Here is a 27,505-nt window from a genome sequence, read left to right as displayed (position 1 = left end):
TAGTAATTTGTCTCTGTCTTTAAAATTGGAGATAAGGAGTTTCTCATTTAGGCAGAGGAGACATGGGGAGTTTAGGGATTTACATGTGCTAGATTTTCTAAGGATTTCCCATTTAATGGTTGGTGTAAGGTTATTTTGGGTTAGATGTAGATAGTGGGTAGTTAGTGAGGTTTTGTTAGGGTGGTTAGGGTTTGTGAAGGAGCATTTATATACTCTGAATCTATCCTTAAATGAGGTGCCGGCTATGCCAATATAATGTTTTTTGTCGTTTGGGTTTTCTTTAGGTGCGATTGTGGCTTTATATACTACTTCTGTTTGTAGGCATTGTTGATTAAGTGGGCATTCCGATTTGTTGTTGCAGTTGCACTTGTTCTTGTTGGTGTTTATATTTTCGTCTTTGTTAAGTATTTTTCTGTTATGTTTTTTGATTATTTGTTCTAGGTTGTCCGTACAACTGTAGCTGAGTTTAATTGTGTTTTTGTTGAAGATTTTGTGTAGTACGTGGCTTGGTGGGAAGTGGTTGTTTATTAGTTGGAAGAATTTAGTGCCAAGCTTTGTTTTGACCATTGTATTGAAGGGGTGGGGGTTGAACCAAATTATTTTCCTAGTTCTATTTCTCTTTGTTTGAGGTATTGGGTGGATTAGGTTTAATGTAATGAAGGTAGTGTTTGGGTGACCACTTTCCTTAAGTGCATTTTCGTAGAAGGGTTTGTGTTTGTTAAAAATTTCGAGTTTGGAGGAGTTGGTGCTAAGTCTTTTTTCCATAGATGTGAGGATGTGTTTAATTATATGTTTTGGGTGGTTTGACAGTGGGTGTATATAGAGTGGGTAAGTATTGTCTTTGGTGTAGGGTTCGTATGTGTTGCTTGAGAGGTTGAGAGTTACATCGAGAAAGGTGACGGTTTTTATGTTGGATTTGATGTCTAATTTTAGGCCTATTCTGTTCATTTCTTTAGTTAAGGTTTTCTTTATTTTTTCATATTTGGGGTCATTTGAGTTTTCAACAGTTATGAGGCCATCATCTCTATATAGTCCTATGTTTTTGTTTTTTATAGTGTTAGTTAGGTTGTATAGAATGAAAAGACCGACTAGATCAGTTGCTTCTGCTGAGTCTGCCGCTCTCATTGAGAGGTCGAATGATCCGGATTGGTTCTTCTTAGTCCATTGGGTGCCTTGGCTAATTAGGACTGTTTTTCTGGACTTTTTTATAATGTCAATTTCGGATGGTTGTAGGTCGGAGAGTAGAGAGGCAAATTCCAAGTCTTCGTCAAACAGTTCCTTTGATATGGAAGGATAATAGCTTTTAATATCGAACTGGATGAAGGCGGCCTTCTTTTTATTTTGGATGTTGTTGAACCATTCTATGGTATCTTTAGTATTTATCCACTGGTTTACTTCGTATTTGGTTTTAATTTGTAAGTTAATTCTTTCCAGTATTCTTTTGCTAATATTTCCTATTTCGGGCTTTGTGGGGTTTATGAGCCTAGTTTGAGGTTTTCCCTCGAAGTTGGGTTTGTGGTCCTTAAGCATTATGTAGGCTTCTTTGTTCGCTAGTTTTCCGACTCTGTTGCTGATGTTGAGTGTGTCCGTTATGTTTTTGCTATCTAAATTGATGGATTTGATTAGATCTATATCCGATTTTTTATAGTTGGTGATGATGTTTTCATTAAGCAGTTTTAGGTATTTTTGTTTTGGGATTTTGTAAAAGTTATGTGTCTTGTCAGCTTTGACATACAGTGATTTGGAGGAGTTAATGTTTTTGACTAGTTTGTCTAGGTGGTGTTGGAATGGGTTTTTTCTGTGGTGAAAGGATACTTTGTTGGTAAGTTCCGTGAGATCTGTTTCAAAGTTGTGGAGTAGGTCGATAATTATATATATATATATATATATATATATAGTAGTAATTTATAAAATATATATGGCGATAAGAAGATATTTATATGTAACCCCCCCCCCAATCAAATCTCATTTTTTGCTAGATGATTTAACTGAGGGTGTTAATCTACAAATTTGCCATTATTATTATTATTATTGTTAATCATATTATTATTATTATTATTATTATTAGTAGTAGTAGTAGTAGTAGTAGTAGCAGTAGTAGTAGTAGTAGTAGTAGTAGTAGTAGTAGTAGTAATGCTTTAATTATCTGTATCTTGTCTTTTTTTTACGATAAAACAAACCAATCTACTACATATTTGTTATATTGACAATAAATATCACCGACCAAATCTTTATAATTAAGATAAAACATATGAACAATCTTTGACAGAGAGACAGTGCAGAATAGTTAACAAAGCCTCCTCATCCTTTTTATGTTAAAAATGGTTTTCCAAGTAGTAACATTATTTTTTAGAAACTCATTCTTAATATAGAGAGGGGGACTTTGAAAACTAATCTGTTCCTATATATTCTTCTCACTTTGCATACCAATCGCCAACTATTTTCAATTGTTTATGAAAAAAAGTTCAAATAGCATTTTCCCAACAAAAGATGAACTCATACAAATCGGATTTGTTTTAAAAGAGAAATAAATCCTATAACGCTTCTCTTCTAAAACAAATCCTAAAATTCGTACTAGAATTGTCGCAAGGCCTCGTGGTGCAGTGGTTAAAGTACTGGGAAAAATCAATTGTAAAAGTTATATTCTCCTGAAGGTTGAAGGTTCAATCCTCAGTGTGGGGGGGACCGAAAAATACATTTGCAAATTACGTAGGACCTCTATCCAATCATGACTGATGGAACTACCCTGTTCTAAATTCCGTCCAAATTCCCGAGTTCGACAGAAACATTCCTTAGATACACCTGAAGAAGGTCGGAGGTTATATCAACCGAAACGTTGTGAAAATCACATTCAAGATGAAAACAGTAGTTCGATGAATAATACTACAGAAATAAATCATTAGTCATTTCACAATTTTCAATCAATTACAAAGAAAACATTTGAGAAAAAAATATTTAGAAAGCTAGTCTAATGTACCCGTGTACCCCACTCTTTAAGTATATTTTTGACGCTTGCAAAAATATATGGTAACATTACATATCTCACAAACAAAATTTGACAAAAAAAAAAAAAAGAAAATGATAAAACTTTTTACCGTCCAAACCTACACATTCTTTCCTGACTAACTGCGCAAAAAAAAAAAAAAAAATTAAAAACAACAGCTCAGATTTCCCCAGAAAATTAGCAGATTGAAATAAAATGTTCAGCGTATTTTATTTTTTTTTTATTTGTTCATCATTTACTTGAGGAAATAACACTCATTTTTATTCATTCATTTTTTATGCAATTCGGCAGAATATAGTGCATAGGTTTGGGGTGATAAAAAATTTTGTCAGAATATTTTTTATCAGATTTTGATTGTCTTATATATATCTATCTATATATATAAAAATGTAACTCTTGGTTCGTTCGCAATTAATAGTCTAAAAAACCACTGGACGGATGGCTTCCACGTTTTGGCATAATATGTTTACTATATCCATGTGTGTTTTTATATATTTCTTTTTAATTATAACATTATACTTAATTTTTCTATAATAAATAGGTGGTTTTCTTTGTACCGATAGGCCATTTTTTTTATTTAGGGGCAATTATTTATTACCGCTTCCTGTCACGTGATCAGTGTATCCAATTTAGCGGTTTTCCTGCTAGATCTGGATATTTCGTTTGCAATCTAGCGGGAAATTCTAGAAAATCTGGAGATATTTCGCACCCACCCACCCGCAATTTTAGTTTAAAAAATAAAGAAAAGCGCTTGAAAATACTTTAAAACATAAAATAAACTCATTCATGTAAGTTAAAGAAAGTAGCATTTATTTATTGCCTTTGGTAACAATTATTTATTGATTATTTGTTTTGTTTTTCACCTTTTTTCGGCTAACAATTCTTAAATCTCGCTATAAAATCGATTTTTCCAATTACATTTTAGGTGGGGAGGGCATTCCAACCTCCGAAGTTTACTTTAAAATACGAACTAAGCAATCCCGCTTAATTTAGAAGTATTTAGTCGAAAATTGTAAAAAGCAAGAAATAACAGCAAAAAAAAAAAAAAAAAACTTATAACAATACAGTAGAATTTAATTATCTTCCAACCTAAATACTTTTAATATGCTAAAACAAAGTTTTTTTGTTTTTTTTATTTTTCTAATTTCAAAATATGTTGCACCATTATTGTGATGTTTAATTTGCAGTATATTTCAATTTAACTTTTATTATAAAAAGTTTGAGTTTATGATTTGTTTCTTGCAAAAAAACAAAAAAAAAAATACCCTCTCTGAAAAAAAAAACAGGTAAAACTAGCTTCATAAAATATGTAAGCCTTCTGGGGAGCAAACTGCTTCAATATAATTCCAGAAACATATAGTGAGAAAACACGGAACATTTTATATATTGAATATACTATATTTATAATTTTTTTATTGTAGGAAGTTAAAATATGGAGGGTTTTTTTGGGGGGGGGGTGAATTAGCGATTTTTGAAAATTTCAGATGATAAAAGTTAAAAATCTAGCGATTTTCTGGACATTTCTTTCTCCTGATCTTGCGGGGTTTTTTTAAATCTCAGAAAAGTATATTTTGGTCTCACAGGCTTAATGTAAACATAATGTGTTTACAATATCGGTAAATTTTCAATGGGTTTAATCACATGATTATTGATAATGTAACCATGTGATTGAAATTTGATTTAAATTAACCACACGTGGTCTCTTTGCTATCAAATATTCATCGAAAAATGGCCATGAATGCCGACGCTCAAAGTGTATAAACATTTTGACCATTCCCTTTACTTAAAAATTCACCAAAAATCAGGAAATTAACCAATTTTAATGAAAATTTCAGTATTTATCAAATAATGATCGCAGAATATAATGAACTAATTATTTTTACTTAACTCTTAGTGAAAATGTTTTATTTTGTTTAAACAAAAAATACCTTTACTAAAGTTATGGTTTTCAGTAGTAAATAAAAAACGCAAGAATTTATTTTTTTTTTGTATAAATAAAGCATCGTAATTTGTAACAATAAAAAATAATTTTTACAGGAACATTCCGAAAAAAGCCCCTAAAGTCCGTATTAATGAATTCGATATAACTCGAAGAAAAATAAATTTCTCCCATACTATCAGGAAATTAAAGATTCAATTAGATTCCTATTTCAGTCACCTAAATTATTTAGGGTGAAATGAGTTTAGGAATTTATAGCCAAACCTAAATATTAAAAAAAATATTTTTTTTTGCTTAAAAAAATAGCATTAATACAGTAAGTTATGTAAAATTTGCATAGAATGCTCTGCTTTACGGTTGTTGTAAAAATGGAACGGAAATTTGAATTACGTTCCCTTTTAAATTCGGTACATTTTTACATTACATCCAACTCATCGTTCACATTCGACACGTCAACTTTTATAGCTTTTCGGGTATGCTGGCAAGGTTAGGGGTGTCTATTTCGAAAGCCGTTCTAACATGGGTAGATTGGTAGGTGTGTCAGATATTTCGTGAAAAATAGTGAATAATTCCACCCCGTTTTTCCAAGCTTATAACTCCTCGAAAAATGTAACTCAAGCCCTAATTTTTTTTTCAATTAAAGGAGCAAGGACCAAGGTTTCATTCAAAAAAAAACAAACAAAAAACAAAAACAAACAACGTGTTTTTAAAAAAAAAAAAAAAGGTTTTAAACTTCGGACTTTACAGGTAAATTTCTAAAAACACTACTTTTTTTTGTTTTAAATTTGAATATATTATTTATTGACCTTTTCTCTTCAATTTGTGATATATAACACTTTGGTGAGTAAATTAATTATTTACTTTTTAATAGACATTTCAAAATGGGAGGCGTGAATTATTCGACCCCCTGTCTTTCCAAGCTTATAACTACTCGAAAAATGTAATTCAAGCCCTAATTTTTTTTCAATTAAAGGAGCAAGGACCAAGGTTTCATTAAAAAAAAACAAAAGAAAAAACAAACAACGTGGTTTTAAAAAAAAAAAACTTCGAACTTTACAGGTAAATTTCTAAAAAACACTACTTTTTTTGTTTTAAATTTGAATATATTATTTATTGACCTTTTCTCTTCAATTTGTGATGTATAAAACTTTGGTGTGTAAATTAATTATTTACTTTTTAATAGACACTTGAAAATGGGGGGGGCGTGAATTTAAAAAAAAAGTTTGTCTAAAATATTATATTCGGTTTATTGGAAAGAACATAAAATTTCACATTGATCCTGAAAATATCGTAAAAATAGAATCAATAGAAAAATTTTGATAGATTTTTAAAGTTTAAAAATTGAAAAATATTGAGTTCGTAAAATTCATTACTGTTTTTTAAAAAATAAAAAAAATATTTCTATTACTTTTAAAACAACTTTAATAGTTTATTTTGGAAGTATAATCCATAAAAAAAATAAACAACCCACTTTTAAAAGAGAAATTACGAGTTTTTTATATTTTATTCGTAGTTTTGTGATAAGGGTGTCAAAAATTCCTACAAAAATTCTGATACATCTACTAGATTGGAGTGTTTATTCGTTGTAAACGTACCCGACAACCTATAAATGTCGCCATTTCCAATGTGAAAGCTGGACTTATGTAAAAAATAACAAAAAGATATACCAAACTGATTTTCCGTTTAAAAATGGAATTATTTCCCTTTTGTTATTAACTTTTTTTTTTTTTTTTTTTAAATATTTTGTGTTTTATATACATAAAGTACAATTGTTGAATGTTACTATTTTGATTATATTCGTTTGGGGGAGGGGGCACAATTAAAAAATTAAGAAGGTTAAAACGGAGCGAAATTTAAGTTTCTGTTCCATTTTTACAACAACCGTAAAACAGCGCATACTCAGCAAGTTTTATCATAATTTATAAGCATGATGTTGAAACACTAAATCAACATCTTATTTATTTTTCTGCATAATTAATGATGGAAGTATTTTTCTATTTATTTTCTGAACATCTGTTAAAAAAAAAAAAATAATTTGTACATTCTCATGAAAAAAAGAATCAAACTTTTCTCTACATTCACATAACTATTTACAGTGTTCATGTAAAGCATTCATCTGTTCTTTTTATAATACAAATTCCGTTTTCAAAGAGAAACGTTTACTGCCAAATTTCTTTAAAAAAAAAAAAAAGTGCAAGTTTTCCTGAAAAAAAACTTTCACCTAACAATTTATGGTAAAAAATTAATCTTTTTTTGGGGGGAAAAAAATAACTTTTATTGATTAAAAAAATTGCAAAAAATAATAAAAGTAAATAAACGAACAAAATAAATTTTTTTTGAGGAATGTGTTCCATACAGCTAGTATATATATATATATATATATATATATATATATATATATAAAATAACAGTATAGTTACATTTCAAGATCCGAATATTTATTTTTCATGCAAAACAGCTCCCCCAGCATATTAAAATTTTGGTACATTTTTTACAGATCTGTCTTCAAAATAAAACAAAGAAGAAACCCGCCTAATGTTACCGTAACATTTATTGGGTGGGGTTTCTGCCGTCATTTTGTTTTATTTCTTATTTTAAAATCATTGTCGAGACTTCAAAGACGTAAAGAGACATTGCAGACATTTTTTTCTTGTTCTCACATAGTGTTCAACAGTACTTGTTTTCAAACTGAATAAACATTTTACATCATATAAAAACACTAAAAACTTATCCAGTTAGGTAGAAGAATAAGTTATCTTGCCTTTGATAGCATTTATTTGTTTCTGACAACGTTTTCGTACCTCTGTGAATTGTAAAACAGTTTCTTTTGTCTAATTTGACTTAATAGAAGAGGAAAAACAACGAATAATGTAAATGACGGAGAGAGTTTAAGTAATGGAAGAGATGGCAAATTTTTTTCACCTTTTTTTGTTAACTATTTCTGAAAATCATCCCCCCCCTTTTTTGTTAACTATTCCTGAAAATAGATCCCCGTTTTTTTTGTTAACTATTTCTGAAAATTGATCCCCGTTTTTTTTGTTAACTATTTCTGAAAATTGATCCCCGTTTTTTTTGTTAACTATTTCCGAAAATTGATCCCCGTTTTTTTTGTTAACTATTCCTGAAAATCGATCCCCCCCCTTTTCTTGTTAACTATTTCTGAAAATCGATTCCCCTTTTTTTTTGTTAACTATTTCTGAAAATCGATCCCCGTTTTTTTTGTTAACTATTTCCGAAAATTGATCCCCGTTTTTTTTGTTAACTATTCCTGAAAATCGATCCCCCCCCTTTTCTTGTTAACTATTTCTGAAAATCGATTCCCCTTTTTTTTTGTTAACTATTTCTGAAAATCGATCCCCGTTTTTTTTTGTTAACTATTTTTGAAAATCGATCCCCGTTTTTTTTTGTTAACTATTTCTGAAAATCGATCCCTGTTTTTTTTTGTTAACTATTTCTGAAAATCGATCCCCGTTTTTTTTGTTAACTATTTCTGAAAATCGACCCCCCCTTTTTGTGTTAACTATTTCTGAAAATCGATCCCCCTTTTTTTGTTAACTATTTCTGAAAATCGATCCCCCCTTTTTTGTTAACTATTTCTGAAAATCGATCCCCCTTTTTTTGTTAACTATTTCTGAAAATCGATCCCCCCCTTTTTTGTCAACTATTTCTGAAAATCGATCCCCCCTTTTTTATTAACTATTTCTGAAAATCGACCCCCCCCCTTTTTTTTGTTAACTATTTCTGAAAATCGATCCCCCCTTTTTTTTGTTAACTATTTCTGAAAATCGATCCCCCCCCCCTTTTTTTCATAAGAATTATGCTCTTCTAAACATAGTAACAGATAATTCGGATTTATCCATCTTTTTTGTGTAGCATCTCTCCTGATTCAGATGAGGATTCCCCCTAGACCGCAGCAATTTTCGAATGTTGTCCAGAATTCTCCCTATATTTAAAAATTAAATAAAGAAAAACAAAGGAAATTGGCATGATATACATATCCGTGGCAAAACGGAAATATCATATTTCAAAAATTATGTAAATTGATCAATTGGTCTTATTTTTATAAAGACAATCATTTTTAAGTGATTAATGGGAATTCGTAGGTATTACTCTTATGCATTATTCTTATGTAAGACGTAAGGCCATGCTGAAAAAAAAGAGATTGTTTTTGTAGATACGAAATATTAGAGAGTGAGTGAAAGAAATGCATAGCTAATCAAGGAACTTGTTTAGTTTAATATAAATTATGGCTATGAACAATTGAAACAGATTTTTTTGATCCCTGACAAAAGGAGGGTGCACCTGCAAATTCACCCTTGTCTGTTCGTCCGTTTGTTTGTCTGCACTTTTCTCAATAACTACAACTTGGAATTTTTTGAAATTTTGCACAAACATTAAACATGATATGAGTAAAAAAAGTAACAGAACGGATTTTCCGGGAAAACTCCGGTTGCCCCTCTAGGGGTGCCTTTTGGGTTAAAATGGCTAAAATTTACACTTTTGTGCTTATTAAAAAAAACTGATGCCTTGGATTTTTGTAAAACTTTCTGAAAAGTTGTAGCCAACTGATTTCTATATAATTTTGTTTGTCTATACTTTGCGATAACTCTTGGGTGTGCCCCAGGGGCTCTTTTAGGGCTAATAAAAATACTCCATTTTTGGGACTATTTTATCATATTTGTCCAAAATTTTCTGTGTATGTCTATTTAGCAGTTTTGCATGGTGCTGAACTCAAATTTAAATATGTTAAGGCCTTGGACTTTGGGGGCTAAATGGGGGGGGGGCAAATGATGGACTTAGTCATTTCTTTTTTTGCATGGTGCAGAACTCAAATTTACATATGTTAAGGCCTAAAAGTGCACTGTTTGTTCATTTTCACCAGAATTTGACGTCCCCTGGGGACTTTTGGGACTAAATAAGGGGGTGGGAGGCAAATGCTGAACTTTGTTTTTATGCCTTGTTCACTGTGCACTCATGAGGGAGCATGCATGCTTCACTTGTTTTAAATGCCCTCAAAATTGTCATAACAGTTAAGTTTAGGGGTATCTCGAACAAATCATTTGATGAGCATTGCACAGAAATGTGACAGAAAAGAATAGGAAAATGCATAAGACTTGAATGGAATCGAAATCAATTCTCGGTAAGGATGTAATTTCTCTGATTTTGTTGGAGTCCGTTTCCCCCCCCCCCCCCCCCGTTTTTCTTTTTAATTCCAGAAAAAGCAGATTGTACCTATCTACAATGCCTCCCCACAGGACAGAGTTAGACACCAAGGTCGTTTTTTTTAACGTGGAGAAAAGGTACAAAAATAAAAATTGTCCCAGTCGTGAAGGATCTCTCCTCCACTGAAAGAGAACGAGAAATGGAAGTGCCGCACCTGAAGCAGATTGTAGTGGACTGGTGGAGTTGTTGTGTTCGTCATTTCAGAGGCTTGTATTGAATTGTTTATTTTCTTAAGGTGTGCCCTAAAAGCATACAAACCCTAAAAGATTTTCACTTAAATCATTCTCATAGATGTAAGTGTTGTGGTGGAACTAACCTATATTACCTATTAATAGACTATTCCAATTACAATAAATACAGGAAGACTATGCCGTAAAGGTGTTAGTTGATAAATATCCGGTGAATCAACCTAGGTCGTCCATCGGCTATAACGAACAAGCCCATATAGTATGCTTTGCAATATATGTTTTTAATTTATTTTGCCGTTTTGTTTTTCTTTGTAACCCTTAAACATGGTTATAACAGTAAGGTATCAGCTTTTTCATCGAAAACCACTTTATTATTATTATTATTATTATTATTATTTTATTTTATTTTTTTTTTTAACCTGATTTTCCCTCTTAACGACAGTTTTCTCTGAAAACTGAAAAGACTTTGATCACTTTATGAATAGAGTAGTGGTATTAAATGAATTTTGCTTCAGCAAAGAATGACTTCCTGTTCCACCCCACCCCATATATGCAACCGGTGTCTTTTTTTTCTTAATTTTGACTTAGTTGAAACTGAAGTTGTTTACATAAAGGTCTGCAAATCACATTCAATGCGGACAAGACTAATATTTCTTAATGTCTGTGAGTATCTACAAAAACAATCATTTTTTTCCAGCATGACCTTCCAATTTACGTACTTGTTTCTGTACACACCACAAATACATGTGTAAATTAGATAGAAAAATAATTAATCTCTTTACTTCTGCATAAGAATATTGTAATGCCTACGAAATCCCATTAATCGCTTTTTTTTTCTTTATAAAAATAAAACTAGTTGATCAATTTACATAATTTTTGGAATATATTTTCTTTTTGCCACGGATATGTACATCCTGCAGATTTGGTTTTATTATTTTTTTTAAAATATAGAAAGCGTTCAACCGAAAATTGTTTCAATCTAGACGGATTCCTAATCTGAATCAGAAGAGATATTACACAGAAAAGACAGATAAATCTGGATTGTCTGTTACCATGTTTAGAACAGTATTTTTTTTTTTTTTTTTTTTAAAGAAAGGGGGTGTGGATTTACAGGAATAGTTAACAAGAAAAAATATGCAATTGTTATCATCAGCCATAAGTTATCTTTCTATCGAACTGAATCAGTTGTTTTGTATTTTAAAATATTTTGAAGTTTATGACTTACAGTGTGTGTGTGTGCGTTGGTGGGGGGGTCACAGCTCTAGATGGAACAACACTGAAAGAAGTCCTTGAGTTTACCTGGACAGCAACATAGCTTCCATGGAGAGAGATATCAGAATTTGCCTCTCAAAAGCAAAGTTGTCAGTGTGGACTTCAAGACTAACTGACAAAAAGCAGTTCTTTAGAGCAGTGGTGGAGTCTGTCCTTGTTTACCATGCTACAACCTGGGCACTCACCAAAAGATTGGAAAAAAAGCTAGATAGCACGTACACCCGTTTGCTATGAACAGTACTAAGTATATCTTGGCAAGATCATTCCATGAAGCAGCAACATTTTGGCAACCTACCTGCCATATCTACTACCATCAGGGAGCGATGTCTACAATTTGCCGGTCACTGCCAGAGGAACAAGTATGAGCTAGTGAGAAATGTATTACTGCGGACTCCACGGCACGGGTGCATAAGCATAGGACGACCTACATCCATGTACATTCAGTAAATTGCACATGACGCCAACTGTGATTCTGAAGATCTGAGGCAGCTGATGGAAGACAGGGAAATCTGGAGAGAGAAAGTCATATTGGTCCGGGCAAGGAACCTGACCAGATAGATAGAAGTTGTTTAGGAATAAGGTGTTGTTTTTTTTTTTTTTTAACAGCCCTCTCTTCATACAGTGGAAACTATGAATGTCAGGTTAGAGGATTCATCTCAATTTCAACTTTTATTTGCTATATGCATCCCAGTCTCATTACTTTGCAGACATATTAAATATAAAAATATTAGAAACGATCTCAAGGGTTTCTTACTAACTGGAACCCACATTATAATTTAAGGAGAGTAGAAAGTGGATCTTGGCTTTACTTTCGGCAGCCTCATAACTCTCACTTCCCTTATTTTGTCCTTTAGTCCTCACGCTCCAGGAGCGATGTTTTAAGGGGAAAGAATTGATGTTTTCTGGGTTGGAATCTATCCATATAATATTTATAATTGTTTATAAATGTTATGTGATAGCGAAGGAAGAAAATGAAGGATATATACAGATGTGCATGCATAATAAAATGGAAATAGATGAAACATTGGAAGAATAGAAAGGGTCACCAGGTAGTAAGTGTTAACTAAAACATAAACAGCATATTGTAAATGCAAAAATTGAGAAAATCAAATTTCATAACAAAACATTTTTATACAAAAGTTAATATAAAAGTTATTGTCAATCATGATAATTATGCAAAAAACGCGTTTGATAAAGAAAGTTTGGTTAGTAGTCACAAGGCTTGGAGATGTGTAGGTCAATATGTTCATTGTGTGAATGTGTGTGTACCTAATATATGCATGTGAGTATTTAGCAGTGTGGCATTGTGTATGTGTGTGCGTTGGTTTACCTTGTTCTTGTTAATGCATGTAGTTGAAAAAATGAAGAAAAGATGGAAAATTCTGAAGATGGTAGGAGAAAAAACTGAGAAAATAATGATTGGACATTTATTTCTGATTCCGGTTCGAGTGTCAAAGATGTCTTAATAAATCGACTCCACATTATGATTTATGGAAAATAGAAAATGGATCTTGGGTTTACTTTTGGTAGCCTCATAACTCTTACTTCCCTTTTTTTGTCCTTCAGTCCTCACATTCCATGAGTGATGTTTCTGACAAAGGTGAAATAATTGCTGTTTTCTGGGTCAGAATGTATTCTATCTAACATTTATCATTGGCAAGTTTTTGATCTTAAAATACTATATATACATATATATCTATGATATAAAGCTGAACGTCCCCGTGTGTGTGTGTGTCTGGTCATGAATAGGCTCCTATATGGTTGACTATTTTAAAAAACTGATTGCATATAATAATAGGATATGTATTGAGGATCAGGAATGGATATGTTTAATCTGGCAGAACGGTGGTTCATAAAAATTGTGGGGTCTGCGTTCGTGCCTGGCCCCCAAAGCATGGAAATAAAAAATGAAAAAAAAGAAACGTTTACAAGGGTTTTTGATATAAATGTACATGAGAATACTTTGATAAGTATGTTTCAACTTATATAGGGATGGTATAATAAAATTGTGGGGTCTGCGTTCGTGCCTGTACTCCATGGAAATATGGCACAAACTTTAACAAAGACTTTTCATATCTATTTGCATAAATATACTTTGATAATTTTGTTTCAGTTTGAAGAAATATGGTATGATAAAATTATTGGGTGTTTGTTCGCGCCTGACCTCCATAGAATGTAAATATGTCACAAAGTTTAACAAGGTTTTTTAAAAGGGGTGAGGGTCCACAATAACACCTTAACTTTAATCTTAATTCACGTTAGCTTTTATTTAATTTTTTGAGTTGAATCATATTGTGTCAAATAAATTCACCTCATATATTCACGTTCTTATTAAAGTGAAAGCCCCCCCAAAAAAGTTGGAACTTAGACAATTCTCGACACAAATTTTGCATAACTCTGTTTTTTTCCTTCTCCACTTGCACGTGGCACTCTTTCGAAAATAGATAAATAGATAAATAATAAAAAATAAGAATGTTACTTGTTATCATGTCAAAAGAAGAAAAAAATCCTGCTCACGTGATTACATGTCTTTTTAAAAACATTTACATAACCTTTTTATTTTTTTATTTATATATCTGTTTAAGCTTTTTTTGGTTAGTGTACTAGAAGGAATTCAGTTGATTACAACCCTTTCTGCATGTTCTTTACATTACAATAGTACAACCTTGAATCCGACAGTGCAATACTACACCAATACTGTAAAACTGAAACGAAGCTGTTCTGCTTGAAAAGGACACCATTTTCTTCTTATTTATATTTATATCGATTCTTTGCTCTAAAAAACTAAAGTAATTATGTGTTTACTTTTTTAACATCCCATTTTGCTGTTTCGGATTATTTTACTAAAGTAAGTAAAGCTTCATTATTTTTCAAAACTGTTTTTGTTTCTTTGTTTTTCGATATTTCGGCGATATTATTTAGTAAAAGTGTTTAGCAAAAAAGCCAACAAACGACTACCCGAAAAAATAAATATACAAGAAATAAATGTTACCATAGTCAATAAAAGTTCAGTTCATGTTTTTTTTTTATTTTGAAATAGTTTTTAATGCTCTTTACTTGAAATAATTTCAGCGAACCGAAATTAAAACGAAATTTGAGGCAATAACTACTTAAATGAATTTTTATATAAACTACACATGCCATAATCGAATATTCCTAAAGCACAAAATAACGGAAAACATTAAAATATATTTATAAATATTCCTTACGTTGATGGAACTCTCTTAAATTGTTAACACAGAATGCTCAGGTACCATTACAGTCCATTTTCTGTAGGCTGTTTTAGAACCCAGACGGGTACTTCTGCTAGTTATTCATAAAAATCAACCCCTATTGGAATAAACATATATATATATATATATATATATATATATATATATATATATATGTATAACAATTTATTCAGCCTCCACACACAATTTTTATTTTTCATTTTAAATCCCTCTGGAGGATAAATATAGATTTCACAGTCAATCGAAGCATTTAAATAAGCATTTTTTACATCCATTTGATGTATTTTTAAATTGTATTGAGCGGCAAGTTGTAATAAAATTCTAATTGTCGTTAAATTTGTCGTTGGTAAAAATATTGCAAAATATTCCACTCCAGAAATTTGTGAAAAACCTTTTGCAACAAATCTTGCTTTAAAAGTTTCACTGTCAGAAGCTGTGATTTTTTTTGGAAAAAAACCAGCGTGAAGAAATTATATTTTTATCTGTTAGTTTTGCCACTATTTCGTACGTGTTATTTTCAGATAAAGCTTTCAATTTGGATATCATAGCTTGTTTCCATTCTTGGTGATTTTCTGAATTAATCGCCTTAATGAGGCATTATGAGGCAGTCACATTATAACTTTCTGGTGCACTTTTCAACAAGTAACAGTAATCCACTGCATAGTCTTGTATCTTTTCAATTTGTAAGAAGTCTGGCCTTTTTCGCTCCCTTATTGGGTATCGACGTGTCTAGTAAATATTCTCGTCAGTAGTTCTACTGTAATTGTTGTTGTTATTAATATTTTCATTGTGATCGATTAAGATGCTAGGTAATATTTCTTCACGTTTTTCATCCGCTGGATCGCCATTTTTAAAATTTAATGTATCATTGAATTTTACACATCTAACCCTTTTTATGGCATTTTGGGTTGGAAAGTAGATTAAATATGCTGGACTGTTTTTATCGTAACCTACGAAAATACGTTTTCGCTTTTAGTATTTAGTTTACTGGTATTTTCTATAAATGCAAAATAATCTGAACCAAATGTATGCATTCGGTTCATTTTGGATTTTACACCGTAAAACGCTTCATACAGTGTTTTGCCTAATCTTCTATTGAACGATCTATTTCTGATATATGCTAAGCCATTAAAGCTTACGTCCATAAACTATGCGCTAATTTCGATTCGATATGTAGACCTCTTGTCATCTCAAAAAGGGTTTGCCATGCCTTTTCAGTGGCGCCATTTTGGAAGGGGGAATACGGCGCAGATTTCTCGTGTTTAATATGGTGGTTAATTAATAGAAGTTCAAAGTCTTTACTAGTAAATTCAGTCCCATTGTCTGAGCGAATACATTTTACCAAGCCATACGGGGCAATATTTCTTAGTGGCGAGGATAGTGTTGGATTTGTTTTTTAGAAAATAAACTATAATTAAACCGGAAAAATCATCAATAAAGTTCAAAACGTACCTTAGATTATTTCTCCCCATCGGGCTGATCGGACATGCTAAGTCACAATGCACAAGTGAGAGAATTTTTGTGACCTTTTTGTCTGGCGTTCGGCTTATATATTTTGTCATTTTCCCCTATGCACACGCATCACAATTTGGGAGATCGTCTGAAGGTATTATTTTCATGCCTTCGACTACACTTGGTAATTTTTTAATATCAGCTGTATTGCAGTGTCCTAGAATTTTATGCCAGGTTTTCAAGTTGTGACAGGCAGCTTTTGAGGGAACCATACTTTTTAAATAATATAGTCGGCCATTTTCTTTAACATCAAATACAGTTCCATTGGGGTATATCAATTTTGACTTGTTTTGGACAAACTTTATATTCTCACCTTGTTTAATTGCAGCCTGCACGGAAAATATGTCTTGCTTAAATGTAGGTATGAACAGGGATTTTTTAGAATACATTTACATATTTCACCGTTATTATTTTTTAGGGATCTCTTTTCAAGACTATATCATTTATTTGACTATCGTCGGCAAGTTTGACAAAATGACTTTGTGGATTAAAGTTTGAATCAAAATTAATAAAATCAGATTCCTTGGTGATAACATGTGCTGTAACACCTTAGTCTACAAGGAGATTTTTACCATTTGTGGTATTGTTAAAGTTACATGTGAATAGAAATGTATGTTCTTCCTCAAAGTTCTCCACGTTTTTTATGGAGCCCATTTTAGAGCGTTTATATCGACATTGGAAACTTTTGTGGTTGGGTCGTCCACAATTATAGCAGATAATTTTATTCTTTTTCTTGGGAAAATTACTTTTGGGGAACACGTTGCGGTGAGATGCGTAATTTGGTGGTGTCTGTTTTCGAGAAGCATTTTTGAACTTCATAATATTGCTGGAGTTATTATTGTCCATGAGCATACGATTAGTCTCTTCGTAACTGTGCAATGCCACTTTAAATTCGCTGAAATTTATGGGTTTGTCTTTTTGCGTTATAACAGTTGTAAATGGTTTAAAATCAGCTGGAAGTCCCTTGAGGGTCATTGATATCAACAAGCTATCGCTTATTATTTCACCTGAGAGTTTTAAGGTATTGGCGGTTGTTTCTGCCCTTATAATGTAGTCGGTAATAGTTTCATCCTCGTTACATTTCAGAGACATTAGTTCTGTATAAAGTGATATAATTTTCGGTTTCCCTTTTGATAAATAATGTTCTCTTAATATGTTCAATGCTTTCCGTCCGTCATCCAAGGTGTCTCTTATAATCAGAGACAAACTTCTATCGTCTAAGCATTGAATCAGTTCTGTAAAAACAGTCACATTCTTTTTGAAAAATTTGGGGTCGTTAGGATTCTCTGTTAGAGATTGTATCACTTTGTGTAGTTTTTGAATCCTTAGATACCCCAGAAATTTTACCTGCCACAATTCGAATTTAGATTTTGATCCGTCAAAGAAAAGACGATGGCTGGATGCATAACCTATTAAGTGTTGAGACATTATGTTGAACAAAGATGGCGGTGGAAAAGTAGTGCAGTCCCGAAGAAAAAAAAAAAAAAATTGCTAGTAACAAAGATGGCGGCCAAGAATCAAATGTGGTCTGTGACGTAGTTAACGGTAAACTGATTGAATCCAAAATTTGACAATTATTATAGTAACTTTGGAAGATTTGCATTGGTTGGTTAGCACAGCCGGTGGTTATAAAAACGATCGTCGAAATCATTGGTCTCATTGAAAATACTTTAAAACATAAACTAAACGGCAAATGTGTATTTCAGCAGCGTAAATTATTTGACAGACAAAAATTTACAAAAATTATTTTTAAGACTGAAATAAAACCCGAAAAAATGTAATCTTTATTATTTTTTCAATATTTTTTATTAGACTAAATGTACAACAATCGAGGCCGCCAACTTGTTTTGAAATTTTGTCCTTTCTAAGGATTGCCAAATTGGCCTTTTTGAGGCCAAATTTGGCCTTTTTACGCTCTTGAATGGACCACGTAAGAGCATAAAAAAGGCCAAGTTTGGCTTCAAAAAGGGGCAATCTGTGAAGCTTTAGAAAGGCCAAATTTTCAAAACAAGATGGCGGTCTCGATTGTTGTACATTTTGTCTAATAAAAAAATGTTGAAAAAAAAAAAAATTACATTTTTTCGGGTTTTATTTCAACCTTAGGGTCTAATAATGTGTTTTATATAAAAATAAATAATTTTGATAAATTTTTGTCTGTCAAATAATTTATGCATATACATTTGCCAACTAAACTCATTCAGGAAGGTAGGGAAATAGCATTTATTGCATTTCATAACAATTATTTATTGACTATTTTTTTTTTCCTTTCACCATTTTTTTTTTTGCGGTTAACCATTCTTAAACTCGCAATAAAATCGATTTTTCCAAGTACTTTTTATTTGTGTGTGTGTGTGGGGGGGGTCCAATCTTTATAGATTAAAATACAATCCAAGCACTCCTCTTAATTTAAAAGTATTTATTCACTTGGTAAAAATGTAGAAAAGTTAACAGTCGAAAATTATAAAAAGAAGCAACAACAGTAAAAAAAAAACCTTATACCAAAGGTAGTAGAATTTAATTATCTACTGACATGTATACTTTTAATGTGCTAAAACTAATTTTTTTTCTAAATTCAAAATATGTTGTTACAAGTCATTTTTACTCTACTGAATTAAAATAAAAAATAAAATAACAAATGGCCGTTTATCATTTAATGGGTGTGGTGAGGCATAATTCCTGAAAAGTTGTAAACAAATGACTTATTCTACCACTAACCCTAAGTTCGAGTTGCCTTCCCAAATTTAGAGTTAGTGGTAGTCATAGATTTTTTTTTATATACAATTTTTCAAGAATGAAGTCCCCAACGATTAAGCGACAAGCAACCAGTTATTTGTTGTTAAAGACAGCTAAAAGAAATGAAATAAAAAGAACGTAAACACAATTTCAGCACGTATAAAGGATATGTGAATTTTAATGCGTTTAATATAAGGCATTTGTTGATTTTTGCTATTGTTTACAATTTCTCGACTGTTAACTATTCTACACTTTAATAAAGAGCCGACATTCATTACTTTACTTAGTTTTACTAACTTTTTCAACGTTTATTATTACATTTAATTGTCAGTGTAAACCAACTTTTTTAAAATGCAGTATATGTTAAAACCTCAGCAAAGTTTATTGCATTTATTTTTTTGAGCAAATATTAAAAACAGAAATAAAGTTTTCCACATGTGGAAAAAAAATTTACTTGCCTTCCTACGATGGGAAAGTTAGTTTTTAGTGTAGTGAAAACCCCACTACTCGCAAAAGAAGACATTTGGGATTGGGGTAACTTCTTTTTCCTAATCCATTATCGTAAAGGATTTCTCCTTCATTGACGAAGGACAGAAAAGATAAAGTATATTATCAGAAGAGGTACTATACTTTAACGTTAATTTTCTTTGGAAAAGTAAAACATAATACACAAAAACCGAAAATGAAAAGATATTGTGAAATTGGCAAATATTTCAATTGTAAAGTTTTTGTTTTTTTTTCATTTATAAAATATTCTGAGCAGACCAAAATATACTCAATTCTGAATGGTGATGGCCAGGAAAAGTGCTGCCGAATTTAATGCAAGGTAACACTCTTATTTCCAAGGTTTTTTTTACCAGTTTAGGATTCAAGACCGTTAAGCATTTTTTTTTTTTGCTATGGGAGATAAATTCTGCTTGTTTTACTTTTTAAGGTGATTTTGTGTGGTTTTCTGACATTGTGAGTCAGACTTAAGATTAGATGTATATTAAAGACAAGTGGAGGTGCCCGGGTGTTTGGAGGTGCGTGTTGAGAAAAAAAAGTTGTAGTATGCAGGCAGGCAAGCAGGCAGGCTGGAACCCGAAGCCTTGGCGCGAAGATGAAAAAGAAAGTGAAAGAAAATATGGCATGTTACTACTTGGCTAAGACAGAACAGGAAGTGAACAGCATTCTAATTTAGCGATCAAAAAGTCGACATGCAAAAAGTGAAAGTTAAGAGGCGGGGGGGGGGGGGGGTCTGGCAGTGTCTTAATGAATAGCAATTGTCTGATATGAAGGGTATTCTCCACAGTGATCAAAGCTGATTGCCTTTCAAGGCGTGGTGGCCATGGAGGCCACTAATAACTTTAATTTTGATTCTGTTTCAATTTTATACGAAAAACACTAACAAACACGCAACAGAACGGAAGAGCGTGAATTTTATAAAAGTTGATCAAAATAAATCTAGAGACGACGTGCTTTCACAAATTGTAGATATTATGATCTAGGGGATATATAAAAAAATTTCTAGGACATAGTAAATCCCTGGAGACTCCCCTCCCCACCAGAAAAAAGCCTTGGCTGTACATACAAAAACGCGCGCTGCCATTTTGTCTTTTCTATATATATAGACTAGCAGGGGTGCCCAGTGTTGCCCGGGGTGTTTGGAGGTGTGTGTTGAGAGAAAAAAAAGGTATTAGTAGGCAGGCAGGCTCAAACCCGTGACGTGAAGACGGAAAAGAAAGTGAAAGAAAACCTGAACTCATACCGCTACGCTATGATGCCACAAGAATTGGAAAGCGTTCAAATTTAGTGATATCAGTCAGAAATTTAGTGATGTCAATCAATTAAGCTAAGTATCATAAGAGTCGGCGCATAAATGAAAGTGGCTTTTAAACCTGGCCTGGTAATTCTTTGCTTCCCCACAAGGTCGTTCCTCTGAAAAACAAGGAACTCTGGCAGCATCAAAATTAATAGCAATTGCTTGATATAAAGAGTTTCCCTGACATTGATCAAAGCTAATTGCTTTCAAGACGTCTTCTCTGATTAGGTTCGCTTTATGTATATGAAAAAGACGAATAAACACGCGAAATGACGGAATAGAGGGAATTTCATAAAAATCGATCAAAATAAATGTAGAGACGATGTCCGTTCGCAAATTGTAGATATTATAATCTAGGGAGTATATAAAAAGTTCTCCAAAATAGTAACCCTCTCGAGACCCCCCCACCCCACCCCCGAAAAAAGCCTTTCTTGAACATACAAAAATGTGCGCGGCTGTTTTGTCTTGTATATATATATATATATATATATATATATATATATATATATATATATATATATAGATCAGTGAATTGTCCCCAAAATTAGAATGTCTTAGAAATGAGGGATCATTTTAATAAACATTTATATGAAAAACTGATCCCTTACTTTAAATTCTAAAAATATTTTTTTCGGACTATTCACATGTAAATCACCTAAAAAAACAATCTCATTTTTTGAAAGGGGGATAGCTAAGGGTCATTATCAGCTTTTAAATATAGATCTAATTTAAATTTTTAAAGCGACAAATTACTTAATGTTTTCCTTTTATATATATTCTCCAAGATTTTCATCTAAGTGCTATTTTATTTTTACCTCCCCTCCCCAACTTCTCTCCAGAATGGTTCTATCAATTGATGTACGTGTAAATATGGTGCCTGCGTTCTGCTGATTTCGTTTTTCATTTTTATTTTGCAAACATTAATTTTTCTAATATTTGAGGAAAATTTATTCCGCAATATTGAATATTTAGGTACGCCATTATTATGATGTTTAATTTGTAATATATTTCAATTTAATTTTTATTATATTAAACGGTAATCACTGTTTGATTTTATGATTTCAAATAATTTCTTTTGCATATCATAATATTTTTATGTAGGGTAGGAAATTAAAATGTTTTTTTATTTTTTAGATTTTTTTTGTTTCCAATTGGCGGTTTTTCAGAATTTTGAAAAGTTAAAAAATCTAGCGATTTTCTGGAGATTTTTTCCCTGATCTAGCGTTTTTTTTTTTTTTTTATCTCAACACTTAATCTACTGTGAGAAGAGAGTAATTTCTATCAGTAGATTTTTTATCGATAAAAAACGATGCGGCCTTTATTCCCAAACTCGGCTCTATATTATAAGTTTTATTTATTATGATGTCACTGTTACAATAAAATAAAATGTAAATGATCACTTTAAGCTGATATTTTTTGTCTTCCTGTTGATACAAGGCGAGTACCGCCAAAAATGTGAACTGTGAACTTTTATGACGACCGAAACAAAACGCTACCTCTAGGTTTTTTTTTTTTTTTTTTTAAATATTTCCCCCGAACTATAGAACCGTTAAACTTGAATCACATTTTCTACACGTAACAATAAGAAATCAACTTTTTTGGGGGTTATTTTTTATTAAAACTCCAGAAATATATTTTTGGGTGGTTTACGTAAAAAAAAAAAAGGGTAAATATCCAGATACGCTACTACAAAACGCCGACCACTCTAATTTGTTTTTTTATAGGTAATTGAGGTCGCTGACAACGAATCTGATAGTCAAACTTGGGGCAAATTTACCGTTTGCATAGTATTAACCCCTGAACCCACGAACTACTGTCCACCATTTTTCAGCTTCCGTTTATGCATGCACGCTGTAGCATAAACGACGGCTTCACCAAGCAAACTACGTTGGGGGTGAGGGGATTTTTTTTTTCCAGGACATAGAATTTTCTAATTTTCAAAAATACATTATAGCACTTTTTGGGTGGAAAATTTAAAATTAGCTGAAAAAGAAATAAAACAAGAAAAGGAAAGCACTCCAAGTTGGAGTAGGAGGGGGGGGGTTTAATTTATCTGTTTTTTTTTTTTTTGTTTTTTTTTACCTGGAACATAGAATTTTCAAATTTTCAAAAAGTAACGCACCGACATACCAATTAGAACACCATTTAACATTTTCCGAAGATTTTACTGTGTACATTGGGGGCATGAGCGGGGGGGGGGATGTGATGTTGGGGCGCGCGCGCCCCAACATGTTAAATGGTGTTCTAATTGGTATGTCGGTGCGTTGAAAAATGTTTAACTAAACTGCAAAAGCACCTATTAAGCCGCATAAGTTCTATAATTGAATCCCCCTCCCGCAAAAAAGAATGAAAAACAAAGATGTTTGGTGCTTATGTTTTTGTAAACCACATTAAAAACTACGCGAGACAAAAAAAAAAAAAAAAGTCCAATTTGTTGTACTTTTCTTTAACTGTAAGTCATTAAAAAAATGTCAGTCCGTAAGTTTTTGGTACGCCATGTGAGAAGGCAGTTTGCTAGGTGAAGCAAGCCGTCGTTCATGCTGCAGCGCACGCGCGTAGCGTAAACGGAAGCTGCAAAATGGTGGAAAGTTATTCGTGGGTTCGGGGGTTAATACCATGCAAACGGTAAATTTGCCCCAAGTTTGACTATCAAATTCGTTGTCAGCGACCTCAATTACCTATAAAAAAGCAAATTAGAGTGGTCGGTGTTCTGTAGTAGCGTATCTGGATATTTACCAAAAAAAGGATCTAATCATGGTTTTGTTAAACGGTCACGGTCTCTCTCTCTCTCTCTCTCTCTCTCTCTCTCTCTCTCTCTCTCTCTCTCTCTCACCCCACACACACACAAGTTAACTCTTCTACTCAGTTGGATAAGGTTTGGGTACTTGTACAGTTTAATCAAGACATTAAAAAAATTAAAATATCAAAAAAGTTTATATTGTACGTATCTGTTATGGAACGAAGTTCTCCGAATTATTTAATTTAATCAAGTAGTTTTTTTTTTTTACAGCGAAAAAAACATTTGTTATGATACCGAGCAAAAGGTTCGATTTTTAAGAAAAAAAAAGCTAGTATTAAAGATGGGGAGGGGGTGTCACGCTTTAACTGATCTTCCCGTGGCGTGTTTAACATTTCATAATGGCTGACTTTAACGCGCTCTCATAAAAAACTTGTTTTTTCGCTGTAAAAACAAACAAACAAAAACAAAACAAACAAAAACTACTCTACTCTATCAAAGTGAATTTTTTTCGGAGATCTTCAGTCCAAAAAGGATACGTACAATATAACCTTTTTGCGATATTTTCATTTTTTAATGTCTTGATTAAACTGTACAAGTATCAAGTGTGTTAACTTATTTTAAAGCGTTTATCAGTTCGAAAAACAAGTAGTGTCGAGTGTTATGTGAGAACAAGAAAAAAATGGCTGAGACGAGAAGATGACATCTTTATAATTTAATCGTTTAAAATAGAAAACTAGAAGATTAATTTTGTTGAATATTAAAAAAAACGATTTAATAAAAAAAAAAATGAACAAATTATCTCCGTTGACTCAGCCTATAAATGTTACCATGACATTATTTTTTATTTTACTTAAACTGTTTTTTTTTTTTTTTAACTAACTAAATGAATTACGTTAAAATAGTGCGGAAAGTTTCATCGTACACGTGAAAAGCTGAAATGAAAACTCAACCGATCAAAATAATCGCCATATTTAGAAACAAATCCAATTTTTTTTAGTTAAGGACTGAGAACCGTTTTATTTTATTTAAAAAAAGAAAAAAGAAGAAAAAAAACGAAGAGGGGAGGAGGGTAAACACAAAGTGAATCGTTATTTTATCATTTAGGTGACTAAAATAGGATTTACCTTAGATTTAAATATCCCAACAAAAACCCAGAATTAAATAAATCTATAAAAACCTGAAATTAAATATAAGTACAAAAATATAAATTGTAAAAATAAATTTTTACAATTTATATTTTAAAATTATTTTTAATAACAATTTTTTTTTAATTTGACGTTTCATAGTTCACATTCCTACAATAACTTTAATGAGAATAATTCTGACATTCTTTCATTTGTCAAACAATTAAAAAAATAGATATAGACAATTTGAAAACTTGAAACAGAAATCTTAATGTAGGAGATGAAGTTTTAGTTTTTTTTTTTTAAATACTTGTTATTAAACAAATTAAAGATTTAACTAATTATCTCCCTTGAATCAGTTTCTCGCTGAGAAACAAACAAAACTATTAAATGCTCACGCACTAAAAACATTCAAAAAGTTTTCAAACAAAAACAATATAATCAGACGACAAAAAATTTCAATCTAAGAATTTATTAAAAACGCTTTTCGTTAAAACAAAACTGGATCTGACCGAGCGTCGTCCCCACTCTTTTTTTTTCTGTTCGGTATTTTGCATTTTTTTTTCAGTGGATTAGGACACTAATAAACCATATTATCTAAAAAAAAAAAAAATAAAATAAATAATAATAATAATTAAAAGTCAATATTTCAACATTTGAAAGGTGTGCTCACTTTTTAGTTACACCGTTATAGTAAATCGATCCCCCATTTTGCAAACACGGAAAGGAATTATTGCTCTTTTTTTGTACTTGTGCACTTTTGTTACCGTGTTGAAATAATAAAATCATTGTTTCAAAAGCAATTACGAAAATGTATCGTGCAGAACAACTGCTATTGTGTAAAAAACAAAGTGTATGTTGTAATCTAAATTTTGCGTTCCAAGTTATGTCCCCTATGTGTGAACTCTTTATCATCTACTTGATAACATCTAAGAAAAATGCAATTTTACCCAATTTTTCCGTAAAAATTACTTTTAACTATAAATAACGTTCTATTTAATGAATTTTCTTAAGTTTTTTTTTTTACTCTTTTTAAATGACAACGTTAATGTTTATGAATATTGAAATAAAACATTACTACACATTTATTAATATCTTTTTTTTTCTTTACTGTTTATGTGTCAATTTTATCGACTTTTTCTTTTCTTATATTAAATATTGAAATAGAAGACATTACTACACATTTATTAATAATATCTTTTTTTTTTTTTTTTTACTGTTTGTGTCACTTTTATCGACTTTTTCTTTTATGAAACTTATCGGCGGTTCTTGAAATTTACTTACCACAAAACTTGTCGACGGTTCTTGAAATTTACTTACCACAAAATGATGATAGAATAATAAATTTACTTACGTTTAATCAATGTTATTTTCTTTTTTAAATAGCATTTTCTTTTTAAATGACGACGTTTTTACTGTTTATGAATATTAAAAGAAAAATAATTACTAAACATTTATTAATAAGAAAATGGGTGCTAGTGCACTTATGATCCGCGCTATATTTTAAATCGTATTTCTAAGCTTGAAGTTTAATGTTTTTTTTATTCAATTGTAAGGTTAAAGTAGAGAATAGGTACAAAACACCCTCCCCGTGTTAAGAATGGCTTTTTAAATAATAACGTTATTTCAGCACGGATCAAAAAAAAAAAGATATTAATAAATGTGTAGTAATGTTTTATTTCAATATTCATAAGCATTAACGTTGTCATTTAAAAAGAGTAAAAAAAAAAAAGTTTTAAAAAGTCGATAAAAGTGATTAAAAGTGAGATATTATTAATAAATGTGTAGTAATGTCTTTAAACAGTAAAACAATGTCGATAAAAAGTGTTGTTACTATGGCAAAACGTAAGTAAATTTATTATTCTATCATCATTTTGTGGTAAGTAAATTTCAAGAACCGCCGACAAGTTTTGTGGTAAGTAAATTTCAAGAACCGCCGATAAGTTTCATAAAAGAAAAAGTCGATAAAAGTGACACAAACAGTAAAAAAAAAAGATATTATTAATAAATGTGTAGTAATGTCTTCTATTTCAATATTCAATATAAGAAAAGAAAAAGTCGATAAAATTGACACATAAACAGTAAAAAAAAAAAAAAGTCGATAAAATTGACACATAAACAGTAAAGAAAAAAAAAGATATTAATAAATGTGTAGTAATGTTTTATTTCAATATTCATAAACATTAACGTTGTCATTTAAAAAGAGTAAAAAAAAAGTTTTAAAAAGTCGATAAAAGTGATTAAAAGTGAGATATTATTAATAAATGTGTAGTAATGTCTTTAAACAGTAAAACAATGTCGATAAAAAGTGTTGTTACTATGGCAACTAAAACATGTCCTTTGCGGCTGCGCGAGAAACGGGAGACATCATTGTTTTTGGAGGGTGTTCGGCAGGGAACTCTTACCGCGACCAGTACCAAAATGGCTAACTTGTTTACGAATAAATCAAAATGCATTCGAATTGATTTAATTTCGTTTTTTGTACTTGTGTGTGCAGTTTGCAGACGATGCTGTCTTTTTTATGAAATTTTCAAGTTAAATTGAAAATTTACGGTAGCTTTTGTTTATTAAATTATTAGGTGAAAGTACAGAATAGTTAACAAAGCCCCTCCCCATGGTAAGAACGTCTTATTGTTTCATCACGATTCGTAAACTACACGAGCACGAGCACCCATTTTAGTATTGTAAAAACTTGGTTTTATTTTACGCTATCGCATATTTAATAATCCCAACAAA

The 27,505-nt window shown here is 31.5% G+C and overlaps 1 long non-coding RNA gene across 2 annotated transcripts in view; it reads right to left on the bottom strand.

Moving 5' to 3' along the window:
• Nucleotides 1-27,505, bottom strand: part of LOC145255799 (uncharacterized) — a 208,110-nt gene that overhangs the window by 98,681 nt on the left and 81,924 nt on the right. The gene's annotated exons all lie outside the window — the stretch shown is intronic.

The sequence above is a fragment of the Euprymna scolopes genome, chromosome 31 (genome assembly GCF_053919585.1).
Source record: "Euprymna scolopes isolate OS-2025 chromosome 31, ASM5391958v1, whole genome shotgun sequence".
Classification (NCBI taxonomy): Eukaryota; Metazoa; Mollusca; class Cephalopoda; order Sepiida; family Sepiolidae; genus Euprymna; species Euprymna scolopes.
Note: the sequence above shows the minus strand (reverse complement) of the source record. Positions and strands in the feature narration are given on the sequence as shown.